Source organism: Schistocerca nitens, chromosome 5 (assembly GCF_023898315.1).
Source record: "Schistocerca nitens isolate TAMUIC-IGC-003100 chromosome 5, iqSchNite1.1, whole genome shotgun sequence".
Classification (NCBI taxonomy): Eukaryota; Metazoa; Arthropoda; class Insecta; order Orthoptera; family Acrididae; genus Schistocerca; species Schistocerca nitens.
This window is the reverse complement of record NC_064618.1, coordinates 814619476-814640236: the sequence shown is the minus strand read 5'-3', so window position 1 is coordinate 814640236 and position 20761 is coordinate 814619476. Positions and strand designations below refer to the sequence as shown.

Sequence of the window (20761 nt, the reverse complement as noted above, 5' to 3'; positions counted from 1 at the left end):
AAATGTTTCCCAGCACAAAATTAAAACGCATTAAATTTCCTACAAAAACGGCCCATTTTGCTCTGTTGGCTTCTGCCTGGGGTTACTCGCCCGACGCTTGTTTGATGTTTGTTTCTGACGTTTCGCCGAGTGGCTGACATTGTCAAAGCTTTACTCTCCGTTGCTGTACTGGTGGTGGACTTGAGTCGAAGTCACGGTCATAGATTACATGTACCTCACGGGGCAACATCCAAGGGCTATCCGTAGTCATTACCGCTGCTGTTCTCCCCTTTGTACCTGCGACAGTTGATCGCAGCAGGACGGGAATCCTTGAGGCTTTCCTCTTTCATTGTCATGTTAGTGTACTTGTATAGCCTCTCTGAATGAGTGGGTGTGATAGCTATCCTCTACACTAAGAATTTCCCAGTCGGTGAATTTTATCAAGTGGTCCGTCTTACACAGCGCGTGCTCCGCTATGGCCGATTTCTGCACGTGCCCCGACCTGCATCCGCTTATGTCCAATGACCCCAGTCATTCCAGCATAGACCTTTGCACATGTAAATAGGATGCGGTATATTCCCGACATTGCAAGTGGTTCCCCGTTCTCCTTTGCCGATCTCAGACACCTCTTGATCTGCTTTGTCGCTTAATACACTACTGGCCATTAAAATTGCTACACCAAGAAGAGATGCAGATGATAAACGAGTATTCATTGGACAAATATATTATACTGGAACTGACATGTGATTAAATGTTCACGCAATTTGGGTGCATCGATCCTGAGAAATCAGTACCCCCAACAACCACCTCTGGCCGTAATAACGGCCTTCATACGCCTGGGCATTGAGTCAAACAAGAGCTTTGATGGCGTATACGGGCACAGCTACCCATGCAGCTTGAACACGATACCACAATTCATCAAAAGTAGTGACAGGCGTATTGTGACGAGCCAGTTACTCGGCCACTATTGACCAGACGTTTTCAGTTGGTGAGAGATCTGGAGACTGTGCTGGCCAGGGCAGCAGTCGAACATTTTCTGTTTACAGAAAGGCCCGTACAGGACCTGCAACATGCGGTCGTGCATTATCCTGCTGAAATGTTGGGCTTCGCAGGGATGGAATGAAGGGTAGAGCAACGGGTCGTAACACATCTGAAATGTAACGTCCACTGTTCAAAGTGCCGTCAATGCGAACAAGAGGTGACCGAGACGTGTAACCAATGGCACCCCATACCATCACGCCGGTTGATACGCCAATATGGCGATGACGAATACACGCTTCCAATGTGCGTTCACCGCGATGTCGCCAAACACGGATGCGACCATCATGATGCTGTAAACAGAACCTGGATTCATCCGAAAAAATGAAGTTTTGCCATTCGTGCACCTAGGTTCGTTGTTGAGTACACCACCGCAGGCGCTCCTGTCTGTGATACAGCGTCAATGGTAACCGCAGCCACGGTCTCCAAGCTCATAGTCCATACTGCTGCAAACGTCGTCGAACTGTTCATGTAGATGGTTGTTGTCTTGCAAACGTCCCCATCTGTTGACTCTGGGATCGAGACGTGGCTGCACGATCCGTTACAGCCATGTTGATAAGATGCCTGTCATCTCGACTGCTAGTGATACGAGGCCGTTGGGATCCAGCACGGCGTTCCGTATTACTCTCCTGAACAAACTAATTCCATATTCTACTAACAGTCATTGTACCTCGACCGACGCGAGCAGGAATGTCGCGATACGATAAACCGCAATCGCGATAGGCTTCAATCTGACCTTTATCAAAGTCGGAAACATGATGGTACGCATTTCTCCTCCTTACACGAGGCATCACAACAACGTTTCACGAGGCAACGCCGATCAACTGCTGTTTGTGTATGAGAAATCGGTTGGTAACTTTCCAAATGTCAGTACGTTGTAGGTGTCGCCACCGGCGCCTACCTTGTATGAATGCTCTGAAAAGCTAATCATTTGCATATCACAGCATATTCTTCCTGTCGGTTAAATTTCGCTTCTGTAGCACGTCATCTTCGTGGTGTAACAATTTTAATGGCCAGTAGTGTAAATAGTCTTTACGCCTTGTTTTCACAATATAAGGCCGATACTTCCCCTCACTCTGGGAGTGTGTGGTAGAAAGGCCGTAGTCGAAGTTTCTTTTTCCGATGTGCTACTTCACCGAATGTTTGATTCTGTGACGAATCTTATGTAAGTTGTGTAGTATCCACTGCTCCTTGTAACGCTTTCTAGGTGTTGTGATTCGCGCCTGAGATGCTGCGGCTCACCTATTCGTCTTCCTCGCGTTACGGACGTACTAATCATTCCTCTTTCTCGGATCGGGTGGTAATTCTGACAGTTTGTGCAAAACAAGGGAGAGTACCGCAGCGGCAACGACCACGGAAAAGCCCTTGGCCGTCGGTGCGCACGGGAACGTACAATCTGCAAACGCGATCTCGACTCCTGTCTGCCACCAGCAATGCAGTCCGAAGCTTTGACAAAGTCGGTCATTCTTGCTGGCGAAACTCCAGAAAAATCATCAATGAAACGTCGGCCTAAGAACCCAAGACAGAACCCAACAGGCGGTTTGTCAAGAAGTGGCCACGAAGGCTTAATAATTTTGTGATATTAAATTTTGCTTTAGGACTAATATATTCCCCGTTCTAGGGGATGGATGGAAGACTCACATATTACTAGAAATACGAGGTGTGGCTAGAAAAAAACCGGACTAGTACTGGTGAAACAATAAAACGAATGCAATAAGGCTGAAAGTCGCGTGGCCAGTCACGTGACTCTCGCTCCGCCTACTGCTCGAGTTTCATCTGCCTCCTGCACTCAGTCTGCCCGTGGCGTCTGTTTTAAGTAGTTGACGTTTTGTCTGTGCGTCGGAAAATGTTGAGTGTACAGAGAGAACAGCGTGTTAACATCAAATTTTGTTTCAAACTAGGAAAATATGCAAGTGAAACGTTTGTAATGTTACAACAAGTGTACGGCGATGATTGTTTATCGCGAACACAAGTGTTTGAGTGGTTTAAACGATTTAAAGATGGCCGCGAAGACACCAGTGATGACACTCGCACTGGCAGACCATTGTCAGCAAAAACTGATGCAAACATTGAAAAAATCGGTAAACTTGTTCGACACTTTCCTTGTCAACTTCTGTTAACTCAGACACTGCTCTGATTGTTAAACGGCGATCTTGTCCAACAAGTTTACCGATTGTTTCAATGTTTGCATCAGTTTTTGCTGACAATGGTCTGCCAGTGCGAGTGTCATCACTGGTGTCTTCGCGGCCATCTTTAAATCGTTTAAACCATTCAAACACTTGTGTTCGCGATAAACAATCACCGCCGTACACTTGTTGTAACATTACAAACGTTTCACTTGCAGATTTTCCTAGTTTGAAACAAAATTTGATGTTAACACGCTGTTCTCTCTGTACACTCAACATTTTCCGACGCACAGACAAAACGTCAACTACTTAAAACAGACGCCACGGGCAGACTGAGTGCAGGAGGCAGATGAAACTCGAGCAGTAGGCGGAGCGAGAGTCACGTGACAGGCCACGTGACTTTCAGCCTTATTGCATTCGTTTTATTGTTTCACCAGTACTAGTCCGATTTTTTTCTAGCCACACCTCGTAGTGTTCTGATGGTTCAAAATGAATGTTTATTGTGAAATGAAGGGGGTTAAGAAGAAATATCGAACGTGTACGCCACGTCTAAACGCATTAGATCCATATTGCGGAATAAATGTTGTTTTGCCGGTGTAATAGGATAGTGGGGCCCCGGACGGAGGGCAGAGGCATGAGGAAAGGCAGGTCACTGGATTGTGGTCACGCAATTCCTACCTTCACAGTTCTGCAAATTGGAGAACGATAAAAGGATTCCCCACTCTATCTACCATTCTACGTCACAAGAGGCAACTAAAGGACGTTTCACAAAGTTAATACTAAGGTTCCGCGGCGCCCGTTTACATGCTTAGGTTTTTTGGGGGGGAAAAGATGAAGAAAAGGAGAGACTTCTTAAATATGTATTATTTTCACTCATTAATCTTTTGAAGAAGGCCCGCATCTCGTGGTCGTGCGGTAGCGTTCTCGCTTCCCACGCCCGGGTTCCCGGGTTCGATTCCCGGCGGGGTCAGGGATTTTCTCTGCCTCGTGATGGCTGGGTGTTGTGTGCTGTCCTTAGGTTAGTTAGGTTTAAGTAGTTCTAAGTTCTAGGGGACTTATGACCACAGCAGTTGATTCCCATAGTGCTCAGAGTCATTTGAACCATTTTGAAGATGCTAAAAAAAAATAGGACTGACTTAAGTATTTAGGATGTAGAGACATTCTGTTGTTGCGGTGCCGGCCGCGGTGGTCTAGCGGTTCTAGGCGCTCAGTCCGGAACCGCGCGACTGCTACGGTCGCAGGTTCGAATCCTGCCTCGGGCATGGATGTGTGTGGTGTCCTTAAGTTAGTTAGGTTTAAGTAGTTCTAAGTTCTAGGGGACTTATGACCACAGCTGTTGAGTCCCATAGTGCTCAGAGCCGTTTTTGTTGTTGCGGTATGTTGCACTGTACACAAGGAGAAACTATACTGCCATGAGATAATGGATACATGCTTATGAAAGACTTGCAGTATTAAAGTACTTCATCATTTTGACTTGCAGCCCCTTGTATTGGCCGTGTTTGCAGTAAATTTTTGGATGTGAGGTACGCCAGTTATGCAAAACACTGTTTTTCTCGGTACCCAAACATGTATTGGCACCACTGTGCCATCATCAGTGGGTTTTCGTTTTCATTTATTCTGCAATGTGAACATTTTTTTAAAATGATTATAAAATTATGTGCATTTTTAGTTCAAACAACAGATCGTTTCTTTTTTTAAATACCTTTACATTTAGTGTGTATGATTTTTCTGGATAATTTGTGTGTTAATTATTGCTGGTAGCTTGTCACCTGCAACCAAACGATGTTAATGAGAGAGTTTTTGTTGGGTGTTAACCTATCTTCTAGAATTTAATTTAGTTTCTCGTGATGTTTTCGCATTTATATTCGTTTTTACTTACGTTTTCGTGTGGCAAGCACTTCCATTCTCTGCATCATACTGAGGTATTGTGATGCACACGTAACTATAACAAGTATTTTTCAGAAATAACGTACTAAAACACTTTTCACTTCACCAGAACACAGTGTAATTGTGGTTTGTTATTGGTCCCAGCCCGGACAGTGTTCATTTGTTCATCAGAGACTTCGGCGCCAAATTTGAATTTTGTTTGCATTTTATCTGTGTGTGTGTGTGTGTGTGTGTGTGTGTGTGTGTGTGTGTTTTCTGTCCTATGTAAACTGACTGGCAAGGGTTGCATGTGAGTTCATATATTCCTGATCTGTTACATTTATCCATGGGTGTTTCTGGTGTTCTCTTTTTTTCTGTGTTGTGTACTCTGCCCTGTATCCTATTTTGGGTCCCTGTTTCTTTAATATGTTGCCTATTCTGTGAACAATCTTGTTATTGCAGGTGGGTATGTGCCATTTCGTTTTGTGTGTGTGTTGTGGCTCCGTTGTGTCTTGTCTCTGGTCATTGTTTGTGTTCTGCGTTGTTCTGTGCTGGGTGAGGATTTGTATGTGTGTGGTGTGTTCATTTTTGTACTGTTTGCATATTTTTTGATTTAACTTGTCTACCATATGGTTAGTATAACCATTTTCTAATGCTATTTGTTTTATTGTGTTTAGTTCTTGTGTGTAGTTCTGTTTGTTAATGGGTGTTCTCTTTAATCTGTGGAACATGAATCTGAAGTTTGCATGCTTATGTGTCAATGGGTGGCTTGATATGTTGTGAATGGCGGTGCTTGTGGTTGTCGGTTTCCTCAATATTGTGAAGTTGTATGTGTTGTTTGTTTTTTGTATGTGTTCTGTACGTTCGGTCTGCGTCAATTCAAGTGTCGCCTGACTTCGCACTCGAACACAGACAGTAAAACAGAAAAAAAATTCACGTCGGTGATTCATTCACTCACAACGATGTGTCTGTGCGAACGTTGTCTGTACAGGCAAGTTGGTGCCAAGGTGCAAACACCTGATCGTGTAAAGCGCCCTTAGAATCACAGGCGACGCAATGGAGAGTCGTGCCCAGGAGGTGTTTATTTTTTAGAAAGTCCATTAACACTATGTGGAATACAGATATGAGTTACTAGGTATCTCAGAGTAGGTGTTCGCAATGATTCCACTGTATGTGAGGGGCAGTCAAATGTTAATCAGACAGACGAAAAAAACTGTTAGGTAAACTACTTACTATTTCAAAAGTAATAGCTGTAATGTTAATATCTACGTATAAACGGCAATGTCCCGACTTACTAACTCACATACTGACCCATCATCGCCCTGCCCAAATCGTAAGGAACAGAAACATAAAATTTTGGAAACGGTGTTGATGTTATACTGCAGACGTCGTTTAAGAAGGGAATTTTTTTTAAATTGCACTCACAAGTGGGTGAATCAGAGGATGAAAGGTTTATTGAAAATATGTAGCAATTAAGGCAAATTTTGAAGCTAGACGAACCACAAAAGTGGTCTGGTTTCTCGGTCAGAAATGAAGGAATATATGATTCAGCATTTTTGGAACTTTAGCCCCTAGGGGGTTGAAATAGTGGGTGCAATTCTTTTGAAAATAGATCATTATGAAAGAACTACTAAAGTATTTCTAAATCTGCATCCATGAAAACTGGTGTTTTACTACTCGAATGCAAATAAGAAATATGTGTTTCAGTGCTTTTGGAAATTCAACCCCTAAGACGATGAGATGTTTTATGAAAGTATTTCATTATGAAAACATTTTTAAGACTAAATCTACGAACATTTTTATTTGGCTTCTCAGTTAGAAACAAAAACAAAGCGTTTTTGGGAATCAAACCAAGAAGGGGTGGAAAAGGAGATGAAAGTTTTTATGGAAATATTTCATTATGCAATTATTTTTTAAGCTAAATCTATGAATAACTTATTTGTATTCGACTAGCGCATTTCACTGCTTTTGGAAATTGAAAGTAAAAAGTATTACGAAAATATTTCACTGTGAGAACATTTTTAAAGCTAAATCTTATAAATCTCAGATAATTAGTGTTTGGCCTCACAGTTCGAAATGTAAATATACATATTTCACTGGTTTTGACAAGCCAACCCCTAAAGGGGGTGAAATTGGTCAGATTTATTCACTGACATAGTCCAGCCCAAACTGCTAAGGACAGAAACTTGAAATTTGGAGAGGTTCTGGATCTTATACTGGAGGCATCGTTTAGTAAGTGGTTGTTCGAAATTCCACTCGTAAGAGGGTGAAACAGAGGATGAAAGGCATTTTGAAAATTTTGTCGCTTTTAAGGCAATTTTGAAGCTAGCTACAAAAGCTGGTATTTGGTTTCTCAGTCAGAAATTAAAATAAATTCATATTTCACGAGTTTTTGGAATTTCATCACTAAGGATGTAAAGTAATGGGTGAAAGTTAGTCGAAAATAAATTATTATTAAAGAAACTACTAAAGCATTTTTAAGCTACAGCTATAAAAATTGGCATTTGACATGACGGTTGGAAATTAAAAAAATACATATTTCTGTGCTCTTGCAAATTCAACCGCATAAGGGTGTGAAATAGTGAATGGAAATTTTTATGAAAATTTTTTATTGTGAAAGTACTTCCAAAGTTGAATTTGTGAAAATTTGTGTTTGGCTTCTCTGTTATAGATAAAAACAGAAATAGAGGATGAAATTTTAAAGGTAATACTTATTTATATTTAAAAATTTTAAACTTAAACCTGTGAAAACTGGTATTTTACTTTTCGGTTAGATACAAAGAAATATATGTTAAAGCATTAAAGTTGTATGAAAATGTCTCCACAAGATGGCAAAAGGCATGATGAACAAAAACTTTCAACTACAGCTACTAGAATCGTTTTTTGGTCTGAAGTACATTCACGAAAAGACCATGCTTCTATGGCCATAATTAGCTTGTAAAGTTAGGAGGTAGCGAGGAAGTGGGGATTTTCCCGTACGACCATTTCTCGAGTGTACAGTGAATCTCAGGAATTCGCTAAAACATCAAATCTCCGAAATCGCTGAGGCCGGAAAAAGATCCTGCAAGAACGGGACCAACAACAACTAAAGAGAATCGTTCAACGTGACAGAGATGCACCCCTTCAGCAAATTGCTGAAGATTTCAATGCTGCGTCATCAACAATTGCCAGCGTGCGAACCATTCAACGAAACATCATCGATATGGGCTTTCGGAGCCGAAGGCCTACTCGTATAGCCTTGATGACGGCACGAAACAAAACTTTACTCCTCGCCTGTGGCCGTCAACACCGACAATGGACTGTTGATGACTGGAAACATGTTGCCTGGTCGGACGAGCCTCGTTTCAAATTGTGTCAAGCAGAAGGAAGTGTACGGATACGGAGACAACCTCATGAATCCATGGACGCTGCATGCCAGCAAGGGACTGCTCAAGTTGATAGAGGCTCTGAAAAGGTGTGCTGCATATGTAGTGGGAATGATGTGGCACCTCTGACACGTCTAGTTAGACTCTGACAGGTGTCACATACTTAAGCATACTGTTTGATCACCTGCATCCATTCATGTCCATTGTGCATTCCGACGGACTTGAGCAAGTCCAGTAGGGGAATGCAATACCCCACATGTCCAGAATTGCTATAGAGTGACTCCACCAAACTATCTAGACATGAACATTGTTGAGCATATCTGGGATATCTTTCAGCGTGCTGTTCAGAAGAGATCTCCACCCCTTTGTACTCTTACGGATTTATGGACAACCGCCCAGGCTTCATGGTGCCAGTTCCCTCCAGCACTGCTTCAGACATGAGTCGAGTCCATGCCACGTCGTGTTGCGGCACTTCTGTGTACTCGCCGGAACCCTGCACGATGTTAGGTAGTTGTATCAGTTTCTTAGGCTCTTCAGTGTATACAGGGTGTTACAAAAAGGTACGGCCAAACTTTCAGGAAACATTCCTCGCACACAAAGAAAGAAAATATGTTATGTGGACATGTGTCTGGAAACGCGTACTTTCCATGTTAGAGCTCATTTTATTACTTCTCTTCAAATCACATTAATCATGGAATGGAAACACACAGCAACAGAACATACCAGCGTGATTTCAAACGCTTTGTTACAGGAAATGTTCAAAATGTCCTCCGTTAGCGAGGATACATGCATCCACCCTCCGTCGCATGGAATCCCTGATGCGCTGATGCAGCCCTGGAAAATGGCGTATTGTATCACAGCCGTCCACAATACGAGCACGAAGAATCTTTACATTTGGTACCGGGTTTGCGTAGACAAGAGCTTTCAAATGCCCCCATAAATGAAAGTCAAGAGGGTTGAGGTCAGGAGAGCGTGGAGGCCATGGAATTGGTCCACCTCTACCAATCCATCGGTCACCGATTCTGTTGTTGAGAAGCGTACGAACAATTCGACTGAAATGTGCAGGAGCTCCATCGTGCATGAACCACATGTTGTGTCGTACTTGTAAAGGCACATGTTCTAGCAGCACAGGTAGAGTATCCCGTATGAAATCGTGATAAGTACAGTACATACTGACGAAACTAAAATGAGCTCTAACGTGGAAATTAAGCGTTTGCGGACACATGTCCACATAACATATTTTCTTTCTTTGTGTGTGAGGAATCTTTACTGACAGTTTGGCCGTACCTTTTTGTAACACCCTGTATAAATACAAAAAGGTGAGTACCTTAATCGAAAAATGTTTGCGGCTGCCTACGGTAACATGGATTGTACCGAGGCGTGCACCTCTTCATCCGAAGTATTCAACGACCACGAATGTCTTTAACATGGAAGACTGTTTGCGACAATATTAGCTTACCAAATCTTTCATGGGAAGTGTGTTGAACATGAACGAGATAATTGCAAGCAATAGAAAACTCTAACAGAATGGACTAAACGCCACCAAAAAATGCACCAAATGTGGTCTAGTGGATATGCTGCGACGTGGATTCGCTTGCTGCTGACATTTAATGCAGCAACAGAAAAGCGTTCTTCGGTTGAGGCTCGGAAACCCAGTACGGCACCGATATACAGGGCTATTACAAATGATTGAAGCGATTTCATAAATTCACTGTAGCTCCATTCATTGACATATGGTCACGACACACTACAGATACGTAGAAAAACTCATACAGTTTTGTTCGGCTGAAGCCGCACTTCAGGTTTCTGCCGCCAGAGAGCTCGAAAGCGCAGTGAGACAAAATGGAGACAGGAGCCGAGAAAGTGTATGTCGTGCTTGAAATGCACTCATATCAGTCAGTTATAACAGTGCAACGACACTTCAGGACGAAGTACAACAAAGATCCACCAACTGCTAACTCCATTCGGCGATGGTATGCGCAGTTTAAAGCTTCTGGATGCCTCTGTAAGGGGAAATCAACGGGTCGGCCTGCAGTGAGCGAAGAAACGGTTGAACGCGTGCGGGCAAGTTTCACGCGTAGCCCGCGGAAGTCGACGAATAAAGCAAGCAGGGAGCTAAACGTACCACAGGATGGTGCTCCACCGCACTTCCATCATGATGTTCGGCATTTCTTAAACAGGAGATTGGAAAACCGATGGATCGGTCGTGGTGGAGATCATGATCAGCAATTCATGTCATGGCCTCCACGCTCTCCCGACTTAACCCCATGCGATTTCTTTCTGTGGGGTTATGTGGAAGATTCAGTGTTGAAACCTCCTCTACCAAGAAACGTGCCAGAACTGCGAGCTCGCATCAACGATGCTTTCGAACTCATTGATGGGGACATGCTGCGCCGAGCGTGGAAGGAACTTGATTATCGGCTTGATGTCTGCCGAATCACTAAAGGGGCACATATCGAACATTTGTGAATGCCTAAAAAAACTTTTTGAGTTTTTGTATGTGTGTGCAAAGTATTGTGAAGATATCTCAAATAATAAAGTTATTGTAGAGCTGTGAAATCGCTTCAATCATTTGTAATAACCCTGTACTCCTCTGGCCTGAATCAGAGTTCTATTCTCTGCGATAGTGATATGCAGGGGACCTATGTAAACTATATTACAAACAGTATGCGTCAAGACAACATCATCAAACATCAAGCATGTATGGAAGAAGCCTGATGGCGAATGAAACGGTTTCCGAGTCTCAAACACGCTGACGATTATATTTGAAACGTGTAGAATGGCATGAAATCACTTTTTCCCCAAATGGTTTTTGGACATTCATTAAAAGTTAACTGGTATGACAATATCAGTGCGTTCAGCACACATGAAGCCCCAAGACTTACGCTGTGGAAATTGAATGAGCGGAGAGATGTCTATTCTGCAGTTTGTCATGCACTACCGGAATAACAATTACTGGAAAGGAACCTTGAATTTGTATTACGATGTTTGTAGTGAGATTAATTCTTTCCTCCACTGTTGTGTGACGCGGGAAACGTTAACCAATGTACATCTACATACATACTTCACAAGCTGCCGTATGGTGCTTGGCGGAGGGTACCCCGTACCGCTACTATAGTTCAATTCTTTTATCTTGGCGGCTCGCGCATGCCCGCCCAGACGCGGGAGATTGCTGCGTAGCCAGTTGCACAAAATGCACGCGCCAATAGAAGCAGCGCCATAGTGTAGCATAGTTCGCAAGCTTACGTTTACGGGGGAGCGCGCAGTTTATGAAGTAAAGCCACCACGGCCGCATTAACCCTTTCGCTGCTACAGAGACGTGCTCCCCGCATTCCGCGCTGTGCGCGATTTTGTCACTGCACTGCTCGCCTGTGCTGACACATGGTGTTCCGACTGCTTTGACACTCTTATCATTCGATTCCACAAAAAATATTTGGCCCAAAAATTATATTTTTACACATCTTCTTGACTGATACCTTCCCCCCATAAATGACTTAATTTTGTTTCGATGTTCAACCCAGTTACTGTGCAGCATTTAATGTAGTAAACCATTGCACGAAATTTTGAAGAGTTTGCAGAGGTAAAAGTCCATAGAGTATACTTTCCGTATGGTCGATTTTAGTTGCCACAATGTTGCAAAAACATTAGGACTTGAATACACCGTCTATCAGTGAAGTGCTCTGAGCTATGTTAAATATAATTTTTGTGTGTGGCACACACAAACAGCATTTATTTGCTAAAACACTGATCAGCCGACACAAACGTTGAATATTGTGTTACACCAGCACAAAACCACGAAAGGTGACTTGGCAATGGAGGAGACAAAATACTGTCCACTGAAGATGCTTCAAAAGATAGAAACGCGTCTGGTCTAAATAAGTCGCTTATTGCAGTTACAGAAGAGGAATATATTTCAATACCATTGGTAAAACTGCGACTGTGGAACAAAAATAATAAAGAGCACATGAGTACCATTGTGTATGTGCCATACCTTTCATTGATTGGAGTACTTTAAAATAAAGCCAAACGCACCCGGTGTAAATAAAACTTTTATTACAGTCGCGAAAGACGGAATATTTCTCAATATTACATACGACACCTATGTGGTACTTACATTAAATGAGATACTGTTATACAGTAAATTTTATATGAAATTTAGGTATCTTGTCCACATTTTATTCTCAACATTGAGGCAACTAAAATCGACCATACGGAAGGTATACGCTATGGACTTTTACCTCTGCAAACTCTTCAAAATTTCGTGTAATGGTTTACTACATTTAATGCTGCACAATAACTGGGTTGAACATCGAAACAAAATTAAGTCATTTATGGGGGAAGGTATCAGTCAAGAAGATGTGTAAAAATCTAATTTTTGGGCCAAATAGTTTTTGTGAAATCGAATGATAAGTGTGTCAAAGCAGTGGGAACACCATGTGTCTGCATACGCGAGCAGTGCAGTGATGACAAAATCGCGCACAGCGCGGAATGCGGGGAGCACGTGTCTGCAGCAGCGAAAGGGATAACGAAGAGACAAAGCACTAGAAATTTCAAAAAATTGCATTCAAACGAATAAAATTCGTGAAGTAAGACACTTCGATATTGTTTTTAAATAAAGAAAATATTGAGCACCGCACAAGGTTTGCACTCCACACCTTCTGCATATTATTCAAACGCCTTAACCGTTACGCTAACGTAGCTCGTCCTACAATGTGACTCCATGACAAGTATAACAGGTCACGCAAAATTCTGACAAACCCTGTTGGTATGACTGTGAATTACTCACAGTTCGTCGAAGTACAATAGGAAATAAACAATTACCGCTGTTGTTTATTGCGAAAAAGCGGTTCGTGAAATTGATACAAACACCTTTCCTTGCTATCGCCTGAATTAGGAGTCTTATTGCTTGTTTGGTTTAATTAATTAATAGAATATGAAGCAATTGGTATAAAGAATGCTTTTTTTCCAAACTTTCTATAAATGAAAGTCTGCTATCAAGACATTGCTTTTGTTCTATTACTTTATTTATGACTGAACGTTTCTAAAACTGAAGACACTCGTCCGTGCTCTGCTCTGCAGTCGAGATCTGGCAACGTCGTTCTCTGTTCATTGGCTGACTGTGTTTTGTGACGTCAGATGCGCAGAACGAACCTAAACTCGGCCGCCAACATAAATGACGCGCACTTTAGTTACTTTCTTTCTTGTTCCACTGGCAAATAGAGCGAGGGAAAAACTACTGCCTTTAAGCCTCATATGAGCTTTACATTCTCGTTCCCAAAGCATCTCCATATCATTTGCATGTTGTTCGAACTTTCCGGCAACAAATCTAGCAACTGGCGTCCGAATTACTTTGATGTCTCCCTTAAATCCGATCTGGTGGGGATTCCAAACCCTTCAGAACTACTCAAGAGCAGATCGTACCAAAATTCTATATGCGGTCTGCTATACAGGAAAACCACACTTTCCCAAAATTCTCACAATAAACCGAAGTCGACTATTCGTCTTCCCTACTACGATCTTCAGATGCTAGTTCAAATTCAAATCCCTTTGCACCCTCACGTCCAGTTAAGCAGGACACCGCTATTGCCGTATCAGTTCATTAAAGGCCTGTTTTTCCTACTCATACATATTAGCTTACATTTTTATACATTTAGAGCTAGCAGCCATTCTTCACATCAACTATTAACTTTGTCTAAGTTAACTTGTATCCCCCTTCAATCACTTAATTCCACAGTAATCCCTACACCACAGCATAATTAGCAAAAAAAAAAAACGGCCGATTGCTGCCCAACCTGTCTGCCAAGTCATTTATGTATGGAGTAAAAGCGGTTCTGTCAAACTGCCACGGGGCACCTGTGACGATACCTCGTCTCTGAGGAACACTCGCCGTCGAGGTCAACATACTGGATTCTATTACTTAAGAAGTCTTCGAGCCACTCACGTCACTGTTAACATACTCCACATGCTCGAACCTCCTTGTAACAATCTGCAGTGGGACACCGTGTCAAATGCTTTGCGGAAATCTGGGATCATGGAACCCACCCGTTGCCCATCATCCATAAAACCCACCTGTTGCTCATCATCCGTAGTTCACAGTATTTCGTTTGAGAAAAGGCTAAGCTGAGTATTGGGCAAGTGGTGCTTTTTAAAACCGTGGTGATTCGTGGACCTCAACTTCTCGCTTTCAAGGGCAATTATTCTACTCCAACTGAGAATGTGTTCAAGGATATTGGTCTGTAGTTCTACGGGTCGGTTCTTCTACCCTTTTTACAGACAGGAGTCACCTTTGCTTTATTCCAGTCGGTTGGGACTCTGCGCTGGGCGAGATACGCCCGATAAATGCAAGTTAAGAAAGGGGCAGATGCCGTGAAGCACTTTTTGCATAACCGAACTGGGATTCCATATGGACCTGGTAAATTATTTTTTTTTTTTTTTAATTCTTTCAGTTGTTTCTTTGCACCACGGATGCGTATTACCATGTCGTCCGTACGAGAGTCTGTTCGATGGTCAAACGACGATATGTTTATACAATTCTCTTGCGGAAATGATTTGTTAAAGGTGAAATTTGAAATTCTGGTTTTCGGTTTGCTCTCTTCAACTGGCACGCTAGAGCGCTCAACGAATGACGGGGTGAGAACCTTAAACCCAATTAGCTGTTTTACACAGGATCAGAATTTTCTCGTGTCCTAGACGATATCTTTTGCTAAGGTATGGCGGTAGTAGTTGTACGTTTCATGCATGTATCTTATCACGGACGCAAGAACCTCTACTAACTCTTGCCTGTCGTCATTTGCATGTCTCTCTTGGACCGAGAGTGCAACAACCTTTGCTTGCCCAGGATCTTCAGAATATCATTTTTAAGCCATGATGGGTCTTTTTCGTCCTTTATACATTTACTAGGCACACACATACTTTGCCAGACTACGATTTATGGTCTTTTAAAACTTTCCCCATAATCCCTCTACGTCCATTTGATTGTAACTTTGTTATATTCCTACTGCTCTACATTGTGAAAGGTACGGAAAAACTTACACAGTAGCCTGACTGCAATTCTGGGAGTCGAAGGACGTGAAAGGCTAGCAGTAACCGAGAGAAGATTGAGATCAACCTCTAACATTTGCCCTCCCAGCTATTCATTCTGTGCGTTGCACAAGCCGTAAAGGATATTAAAGACAAATTTCAGCATGTAATTAAAGGTCGGAGGGAAAAATAAAAAGAACTTTCAGGTTTGCCGAAGACATTGCAACTCTGCGAGAGACGGCGAGGAACTTGGGAGATGAGAAGAACAGATAGTCTTGCAAATAATTAAAAAGTTAATATACATAACTGTACAGGTACACAAGGGTAACGGAATGAAGTTGAATTAAATGATGCTGAGGAAATGAGACGCTAAAAATATGTAGTGGATCCTGAAAACTTATTTTCTTCCTCTCTATTTTCGTCAAAACTGTATGATCATATAGACAAATATTTTGGGTTCTTTTTTAGTTCCAAGCATGAGAGACATGTATCATGCACTACACTGAATAAGTTATGTGCATCCCTACTAAATTACAGGACATGAATGTACTAGGGACCGTATGAAAGGAAACAGCCAGAACTCTAGAACAGCGACTCAGTGTCTCGCTAGAGGCAGCTTTCACTGGGACATGGAAATTACTTCATTAAATATTTTCATACTTGTAACATTGGGTGTCTTCAGCGGCAATGCAAAGAGATATGGGCTTACAATGTTTGTTCCATAATACTAGATTCGTGTGTTAGCTATAGCGAGCTCATTATTTAGGCGCTGTACACGCACAATGTCTTGTGATCATTTCTGGAGGATGTGAGTGATGAGAGGTATATGTCTCTGAGATATACTGCGCTCAGACGTGTAGAGGTTGGGTCGTGACACCTATGACCGTGGGTGAATCAGCTGATAATAAATTACAATGGAGCACCGTCACCCACATGGACATGGGCTGCAGGTGTAGTGGTGACTGGAATCGTTTGAGGAACTGTCAATAATAATACCTTATTTATTTTAATCGTAGTCGGAGAGAAGGCTATTGGCCCCAGTGTCTTAGTTGGCATTAATTGCATGGCATGTGTGTGTGTGTGTGTGTGTGTGTGTGTGTGTGTGTGTGTGTGTGAGTGTGTGTGTGTGAGGGTGTGTGTGCGCGTATGTGTGTGCGCGCGCGCTTAACCACTGATGCTGACAACTGCATGGCTGGGAAAGCTTGATCCAAGCACGCCACCACTGGCGAAGGATGACCGTGGCAGCTTCTGATGTCCTGGCTTCTCTGTGGCCACAGCAACGCCGGCCGCTGTGGCCGAGCGGTTCTAGGCACTTCAGTCCGGAACCGCGCTGCTGCTACGGTCGCAAGTTCGAATCCTGCCTCGGGCATGGATGTGTGTGATGTCATTAGGTTAGTTACGTTTAAGTAGTTCTAAAAGGGACTGATGACCTCAGATGTTAAGTCCCATAGTGCTTAGAACCATTTGAGCCACAGCAGCAACACACAGGGATGGACAGTGTTTAAACCATGATACCCATCATGACAGACTGTGTTGGTATACGTCTGCCCAGACAGTGGTAGAAAGCAGAGTACGCCAGCACGGGCTGGATGATTGTGAGAGTGTTTCTGGGCAGCTGTTCGACACACGCTTGAATTCGTGGCCTACCAGAAAGCTGGTTAGCAAAAAAGGTAGTCATATCACCTTACTGGTGAACCAACGGTGTGAAGGCACCAAGATGACTGCATGCAGCTCAGGCAGGATCCCATGACAACTGCCAGCAGAGTCCGTGGATTGTTGATGACGGCGTCATCTTGTTACGTAAGTGGTCCCATATCATTTTCATCAGTTGGAACAGATTGCATCACACGACATACTCCTTGTGAGCTGGTGGGTTATTATTTCTCCATTGGCAGCACTGCCTCTCCAGAACTCACAGAAGGCTAGAGCAGTAGGACGTCGCCATTGTGTGGCGATTACTTCACGTGCTTTTGTTTGCTTGTCTGGTCAGCTTCTCCAGAGCCCCGTTGGAGCTGCAAAATTTGTCAACTTTGGCTTTCCGTATTGTCAGCGTTGTGAATGAGTGCTCTTGAACTCTCAATACGTCTTCTGGACTTGAGGTTGAAGACCACGCCCCTTTTCTTTTTCCGCCCCGGTAGCTGAGTGGTCAGCGTGACAGACTGTCAATCCTAAGGGCCCGGGTTCGATTCCCGGCTGGGTCGGAAATTTTCTCCGCTCAGGGACTGGGTGTTGTGTTGTCCCAATCATCATCATTTCATCCCCATCGACACGCAGGTCGCCGAAGTGGCGTCAAATCGAAAGACCTGCAACAGGCGAACGGTCTACCCGACGGGAGGCCCTAGCCACACGACATTTCCATTTTCTTTGAAGACATTCTGCTGATTGAAAAAGGGCAGGTCATCGGCCCAGCAGAGTCGTGGCGAGCAGATGTGATGTTGAACGTGCTCTGAAACAAGTGGTTCTGGAATATACAGTATAAGGATGACCATATCCACATAAAATAACATTGCTCAAGTGTTCCTTAGCACATCTGTATACATCTAGGCTGGCCGTTCCTTGTAAACAGTGACAGACATGCAACGAAAGGAAATTGGTGAAATCTGTAACAATTCGTATTATGACCGAGTCGCTAGGAGTTTGCACAGTTCTTAAATTCTTATTTACTAGCCACAGTCATGCATTTTAGTAACAGGGAAGTAGAGCTTTGTGTCATCTTTTGTATGGATAGGGACTGTGGATGCTGTGTTTGGATTCGTCCTGAGCTGATGAACTTTTACAAGACAATGCCGTCTACGGTTAATGCAGCTTGAAAGTGTTGCCAGTGGGCATAAGCGAGTAGGAGCAGGGGGAAGGGGTGGGGGACGTGGGGATCCAACGGACGTGCAGTACGCCTGACGCGTCCCATGACCAGAATGTCACTGGCCTGGTTACTGCCCACACTGAGACTGAGCCTCGGCCTAAGGAGGAGTAGGACGCGTTTCAAGGTAAGACAGGCACGAAATCTGAGGGACCAATCAAAAGAACTCACCAGTTAATCTGTCAAACAGATTTCGGACGACTTATGGCTGATAACCACTTGCATGAATATCAATAGCTCAGATGGAAACCCAGTTCTAAGCAAGGAAGGGAAGGCAGAAAGGTCGAAGGAGTATATAGAGAGTCTATACAAGGGCGATGTACTTGAGGACAATATTATGGAAATGGAAGAGAATGTAGATGATGATGAAATGGGAGATATGATACTGCGTGAAGAGTTTGACAGAGCACTGAAAGATCTGAGTCGAAACAAGGCCCCGGGAGTAGACAACATTCCATTAGAGCTACTGACGGCCTTAGGAGAGCCAGTCCTGACAAAACTTTACCATCTGGTGAGCAAGATGTATGAGACAGGCGAAAGACCCTCAGACTTCAAGAAGAATATAATAATTCCAATCCCAAAGAAAGCAGGTACTGACAGATGTGAAAATTACCGAACAATCAGTTTAATAAGCCCCAGATGCAAAATACTAACTCGAATTCTTTACAGACGAATGGGAAAACTAGTAGATGCCGACCTCGGAGAAGATCAGTTTGGATTCCGTAGAAATATTGGAACATGTGAGGCAAAACTTACCCTACGGCTTATCTTAGAAGCTAGATTAAGGAAAGGCAAACCCACGTTTCTAGTATTTGTAGACTTACAGAAAGCGTTTGACAATGTTGACTGGAATACGCTCTTTCAAATTCTGAAGGTGGCAGGGGTAAAATACAGGGAGCGAAAGGCTATTTACAATTTGTACAGAAACCAGATGGCAGTTATAAGAGTCGAGGGGCACGAAAGGGAAGCAGTGGTTGGGAAGGGAGTAAGACAGGGTTGTAGTCTATCCCCGATGTTATTCAATCTTTATATTGAGCAAGCAGTGAAGGAAACAAAAGAAAAATTCGGAGTAGGTATTAAAATCCATGGAGAAGTAATAAAAGCTTTGAGGTATGCCGATAACATTCTAATTCTGTCAGAGACAGCAAAGGACTTGGAAGAGCAGTTGAACGGAATGGACAGTGTTTTGAAAGGAGGATATAAGATGAACATCAACAAAAGCAAAACGAGGATAATGGAATGTAGTCGAATTAAGTCGGGTGATGCTGAAGGAATTAGATTAGGAAATGAGACACTTAAAGTAGTAAAGGAGTTTTTCTACTTGGGGAGCCAAATCACTGATGATGGTCGAAGTAGAGAGGATATAAAATGTAGACTGGCAATGGCAAGGAAATCGTTTCTGAAGAAGAGAAATTTGTTAACATCGAGTATAGATTTAAGTGTCAGGAAGTCGTTTCTGAAAGTATTTGTATGGAGTGTAGCCACGTATGGAAGTGAAACATGGACGATAAATAGTTTGGACAACAAGAGAATAGAAGCTTTCGAAATGTGGTGCTACAGAAGAATGCTGAAGATTAGATGGGTAGATCACATAACTAATGAGGAGATACTGAATAGGATTGGGGAGAAGAGAAGTTTGTGGCACAACTTGACTAGAAGAAGGGATCGGTTGGTAGGACACGTTCTGAGGCATCAAGGGATCACCTATTTGGTATTGGAGGGCAGCGTGGAAGGTAAAAGTCGTAGAGGGAGACCAAGAGATGAATACACTAGGCAGATTCAAAAGGATGTAGGCTGCAGTAGGTACTGCGAGATGAGGAACCTTGCACAGGATAGAGTAGCATGGAGAGCTGCCTCAAACCAGTCTCAGGACTGAATACCTCAACAACAACAACATGGCTGATAAAAATTCTAAGTCACTTGATTGTTTCAAAGGAAACCTAAAATGGAATAGGTGTTAGTTGGGAGCACGAATATTATGTGCGTAATCGGGCCCCTTAGAGATATGGTTGTCAAGGAAGGGAAGAAGTCCAATGTGTACTTTGTGTGCGCACCAGGGAAGCGGAAGGAGTCATCCCAACTGTGGAACGAGTCCTTCTGGATACCATGAAAAGCATACGGTGCAACGAACGCAGGTTGTGGCTCAAGTCAGTACAAATGATATTAGTATCTTTAGATCAGAAAATATACTCTCTTGCATTCCGGTGTGGCCGAGCGGTTCTAGGCGCTTCGGTCTGGAACCACGCGACCGCAACGGTCGCAGGTTGGAATCCTGCCTCGGGCATGGACGTGTGTGATGTCCTTAGGTTAGTTAGGTTTAAGTAGTTCTAAGTTCTAGGCGACTGATGACCTCGATGTTAAGTCCTATAGTGCTCAGAGCCATTTTTTATACTCTCTTGCTTCCGGCGCATACCTGAAGTGACACTGTTGTATGTATGATGAAGGCGGAGCTCGCCATCGGCAACATTATTCTCGGGACTGATTGTGGACCTTCGGTATAGAAACGAGTC

General features: G+C 43.2%; 1 protein-coding gene across 1 annotated transcript in view; it reads right to left on the bottom strand.

Moving 5' to 3' along the window:
• The window catches only part of LOC126260736 (uncharacterized), a 183650-nt gene that overhangs the window by 17139 nt on the left and 145750 nt on the right, over positions 1–20761 (bottom strand). The window lies entirely within an intron of this gene.